This window comes from Capsicum annuum, chromosome 9, assembly GCF_002878395.1.
Source record: "Capsicum annuum cultivar UCD-10X-F1 chromosome 9, UCD10Xv1.1, whole genome shotgun sequence".
Taxonomy (NCBI): domain Eukaryota; kingdom Viridiplantae; phylum Streptophyta; class Magnoliopsida; order Solanales; family Solanaceae; genus Capsicum; species Capsicum annuum.
In genome coordinates, this window is record NC_061119.1 from 52,397,083 (window position 1) to 52,403,013 (window position 5,931).

A 5,931-nucleotide genomic window follows, 5' to 3' on the forward strand; every position below is an offset into this window, starting at 1 on the left:
GATTGTTCAATTATTTCATATTAAGAATAGCAGTTAATTATTTCATAATATGAAATAATTGAACAATCATAATAGTTTTCATCTAATAGAAATGAATGTTAATTGATTTTTACCACAATATGTATATATATATATATATATATATATATATATATATAATAAAGAAGAATAGTTTAACCTATAATTGAGCCAAGTGACATCTTGAAAACTAGCCACTTGACATTTTGACAATAAAAAACTATTTTATAAGTAATTAATCATTTCATATTTATTTTATATTGTGATAAAAAATAACTAAGTTTTATTTATATTGGATGAAAAATATTAAGAGTTAAGGAACATTAATATTATAGATTTATTCAAAATTTTCATGTTATGGTATATATAAATCAACTATGTTTGACTAATATTGAATGAAACTACAATCATGGAAAGAGAGATAATTATGTAATTAATTAAATATAAAAAATTAGGAAATGTAGTGCACAAAAATAGAAAACTTTAAGTATTTACTTTTCAACAATTCTATATTAATCAGAATTAAAGCATAATATTTACATTTAAACGATTTATACTTGAGTTGTAGGTTAAGAATTGTAAATTGCTAATAAAATTATTAATTCGTATTAATTTTCCTTTATACATAGACTTTTTTCAACATGTTAGGTTATTCTATAAAACATTTACTATATTGTGTATAATATTACCATAAAAAAATAATTTACATGACATAAAATCTCTGTTTTGCCATATTAATGAATTTTAAAAAAATATAAAAGCAAACTATTTATAGTAAATTTCAATCAATATTGATTATTTCCTTTTTTAGCTAGAAATATTTTTGCTAATTCTACCTAAACAATTTATTACTAATTTATTGCTCAAAAATGGTAAATTACTTAGAGATTATAATCTCAATTAATTCTCTTCCATGGAGGGACTCTTTTTCACAAGTAAACAAACTTATTCATTGAAATCACAGCCTTTTGCGTGATCAAATTATTTGATCAATTTATTTATCTTTACTTTGTTTAGATTTTTAAGTGAATATTAATATGAAAAAGTTATTTCATATTTTAATTATCACATTAATTATATGAAAGTTATTAATTGACTAGAAGTCAAGCAACATATATGGTAAAATAATATTATAATTAAGAGTCATTTCAATATAAAAATCTCTATGTAAAATACTATATATCTGTGAATTCTAACTCTACAATATCAATCTATGAGATTATCTGAAGAAAAAAACATAGAAACAAGAACTCGCTGGACTAAGGAGGAGGTTTTATTCAACTCTTAGTTTATTTCCACCTAAGAAAGAAAAGACCATTATTGTGTACACATACGGTTCGATATAGAATTAGTTTTGAACTTTTCTATTATTTTTATTTGAATACTATTCACTCACGTACTCATTATCATATTCTATAATGATTTAATTATTGTAATATAGTTTCTTCTGCAATTTGTAAAAAAAAAAAAAGTTGATACTAATTGCTTGAGGATATGTCTTTTATTTTTAAATTTATTTTTGAGTAGTTGATGATTTTTACATTATGAACTCAACTGATTTTATTTTCTTATTTAGTCTTGCTATTTTTTGTATCTTCCAATTAATAGTTGTATTCTCTTTCCTGTAATTTTCATTACTTTGATTTTTTTTTACATTTTTGAAATCTTTATTATTGTTATGATTATTCATTAAACTTAATTGATACTACTTTATTTTTCTATATAGTTTTTGGAAGAAATTAAGATACAAAAACCTAACAGAATTACAAATTATTGAGTATCATTTTAAGAAAAGGTGAATTTCCCTATTTGATTTCAAATGAGGTTGTGAATATGTGTGCATCTGTGTGTGTGTGTATATATATTGGTGAAATATTTATATACACATCTATATACATAATAAAGTTGTATAGTCTAGCCTAAATTCAAGCCATGTGGCATCTTGAGAACATTATAATCCTCTTGAATTCTTACAACAAAAAACTATCATTTTATAACAAAAAACTATTTTATTGATTATTTAAATATTTAATATTATTTTTATTTCATATTTTGATAAAAAATAACTAATATTTATTTCTATTGGGTGGAAGCTATTATGATTTCATACTATTTCATTTAATATTATTTCATATTGTGGTTAAAAAAATTAAATTTCATTTCTGTCGGATGAAAACCATTATGATTGTTCAATTATTTCATATTAAGATTAGTAGTTAATTATGTCATAAAGATGTCATCCCTCATAATATGCAAACAATATAAATAATGATATTATATTAAAAAATTATAATTTTATTACAACTGAGTAAATCAAGAAAGTATTACAAGAAAAAATTGTGAATTAATAATCAATTAGCAATCAAACAACTTATATGAAAAAAGTTTAATTGACATTTTTTAAAAAATATTTCAACTTTAATCGCAAATAAGTTTGACCTATTTTTGTAAAACAATAAATGAATGAATATAAGAAAATTCGTAATTAGAAAAGAAAATAATTGTTACCTTATTTGAATGATTAGAAAATTATAAAGATAATTAAATAACCAATTGACTATAGTCAAATTATAATTTTATAAGAAATTTTTGAGAAATAAATTAGTAATTGACAAAAAAATTAATTGTTACCTTTTTAAAATTCTTCCCCAAATTATAAAGGTAACTAATATCAAATTAATATAATCAAACTATAAAAATATGACTAAATTTCCGAAATTATAAATGTAACTAATATCAATTGTTTTCATTTTTGAGTCCTTTATGTAATTGTACATTAATTAAATATAATCAAGATATAAAATTAGGACAGATTTATGGTAAGTAGATATTTATAATATTAATAATAATTTTATTTTCATCAAATTAATTAGATTAAATTGATGTAAAAATCAGTTAATATTGAGAATTATTTTAACAGAAAATATATGCAAAGCTATGTAATTGATATACATATATTAGTAAAAAAACAACGAACATTGACTACTACTTTAGCCATAAATATATTTTGAAATTTACAACATTAAATTTAAGGGACTTGAGTGTATATATTATAATTATAAAATTGATTCTTGTTAATTGAAATTAATTAGTTGATTATGTAGTCGTATTACAATTATGTCTACATTAGTTATTTAATGGAAATACATATAATTAATTAACTTATTTTGTGCAATCTACTATGAACTTATTAATTCAAATGAAATAATTTTTAAATGGTAAGTTTGGACTATAAAAGAAAGGAGATTATTTTGTTGAAATTTTAAATTAATATGCATTAATCTATTTTAGTGGGGTATTAGTCTTCAACAAGATCTCCACATTTAAATGGAGTAATTGTATGGTTTTAGCATCTCTTACGTATTAAAACAAAAATACAGACAAAAAAAACATAATACCACAATATTTTTGAATTATTTAATTCATTTATCACGTTTTAAAATATTGTTTATAATAATTTAGTGATGTTTATATGAAAAAGTTAAATTTTGAAAAAATAAATATCTTAAGTTTTATAATTTAAGTTAATTTGTGTAATAATTTGAAAAAGTTAATTTATAATTTACATTCTATTTTTATTATATGAAAAATTTGACCTTATATGGCTATATATACTAATTCAATAACACAAAAATATTGTCACACTTTTCTTCTCTCTCTCTCTCTCCCTCTCTCTCCCTCTCTCTCTCTCTCTCTCTCTCTCTCTCTCTTATTGTTATTGATCATTAGCCTTATTGGTATGTATCAATTTTTTCATTATGAATATGTAGAAATAAGAATTGTCAATAGTTTGCTAAATATTAATTCAAAATTTTCTTCATAAATTTCAGGCTTTAAATATAAAGGTTTCGACATAATAAGAATCACACATATTGATGAAATGTTATTAATATTTCAGAATGAGAGTTCAGCAGAAGAATATACATAGGAGAAGGTTGAACAACGTAATCACAAAGTAATATAGGTTTGAAATAAGAAAATCATTTGTTGAAAATGATTTGAATTATTCGTAGTGATTATTCTTTCTTGAGAAAATTAAGTTTGTTAATTTTTTAATCTCTTTATACAAATATAAAGTTATACTATGAATAATATGATTTCTTGATTATATATTATTTTGAGGTCTTGCATAATTATGATATAATTTTTTTTTTTATTTTTTATTTTATTAATCGTTATTCAATATCATATTTTGGTATAATAAAAAATCCACATATTGAAGGAGTGTTGTCACTAATTAATAATGAGATTTCAAGAAGAAGAAACCTATGAGAAGGTCACTATATATTCAGACAATATAGGTTTGAAACAAGAAAATTATTTTTTAAAAATGATTTTAATTATTCATAGTGTTTTTCTTTCTTGAGAAAAATAAGTTTGTTACCTTAGTGATTTTTTTATCCAAATACAAATTTTCGTAATATAGTCTCACTAAATAATGATCTATTAATAAAATTAAAAAAAAATATATCAATTTTTTTTACGCAAATGAAAAATAAAAATTTCAAGATCTTGCTTGAGATTATTATGATTTATTCGTTTAAAATTTTTAGAGATAAATTTTATCTTTTTTTTATATTTAGTATTTTATGATCCTATTTTGACTTAAATGTGAATGTTATAAATGGTATAACTAGAACGATAATATTTTTCCTTTATTCTTGGTCTCCTTTCAATATTCGTATAAAGGTAAATATTTTTAACAAATTCAAATTGATTTTATCTACTTTTTCTTTTTCATTTTGAAGTAATTTATTATGAATTATTTGTTATAAACTATTCAAGAAACTATAATTGATTGGAAATTTTGACTTACATTTCATTAATTTATATTGACTTATCTATTAGTCAATGAAATATTTTTTTATGCTTTACTATTTGATAAAATTATAAATCTAAATTATTTTTTTAATCTATCTTTGTTTAATTATTACTTTTACTTAAATATTATCTGCACATCGTGCGGGTACTAATACTAGTTTATAAATAAAGGTGAAAATGGAAAAAAACATTTCATTATGTTTTGATATTCTAAAATAAAAAGTATATGAAATATCTATTTATAGTAAGTATGACAAGTATTTAAGAACGAAAGTAGTATCATTTAAATTAACTTAATGACTTTTTAAGAACCCAAACTCGAAGTCGAGGACTAGGACTTCCAGCAACAACTAGGAGTTGATGACAAGGAACATACAACAGGGGCACAGATTAATTTGTTTGAATATGTCGATTTGTAGATTAACTTTTTGACAAGCTAGTGGTAAAAAATACATAAAGTAGCATACTTAAGTATTAAATTATAAAAAATAACAACACTTTTATCAAATAATATTTTGTAATATATGTATTTATATGTATTTATATTTTTGTAGCAATAGTTTGCAAAAATACAAAATATATATCAATTATAAGGACAGTAAAAATCATATGTATTTGTATTTTTGCAGCAATAGTTTGCAAAAATACAAAATACATATCAATTATAAGGACAGTAAAAATCATATGTATTTGAATTTTTGCAGCAACAGTTTGCAAAAATATAAAATACAACTTATTATATTATTCAATTATGAAATTATTGCTATGAAAATCTTTATTAAGGGGATAAGTATGTTATTTCTGAATTTTGCTCCTAGAGTACACTCGACCCTCCACATAAGGGAAATAAAATTAGCAAATTGAGATTCGATTATGATGCCTAGTATTTCTAAAAGTACTTTATATGCAAAGGGGTATAAACGTACATCTAATAATTTTTAACGACTTAATGGTTAAATCATTATGGAAAATGAGTAAACTTCAACCGTACCACAGGTCTTTAACTACGAAGTTTCAAACCGTTAATCTGATAAATCAACAACAACAAATCAAAATCTATTTTATGGTTGAATTTATATATATATATATATA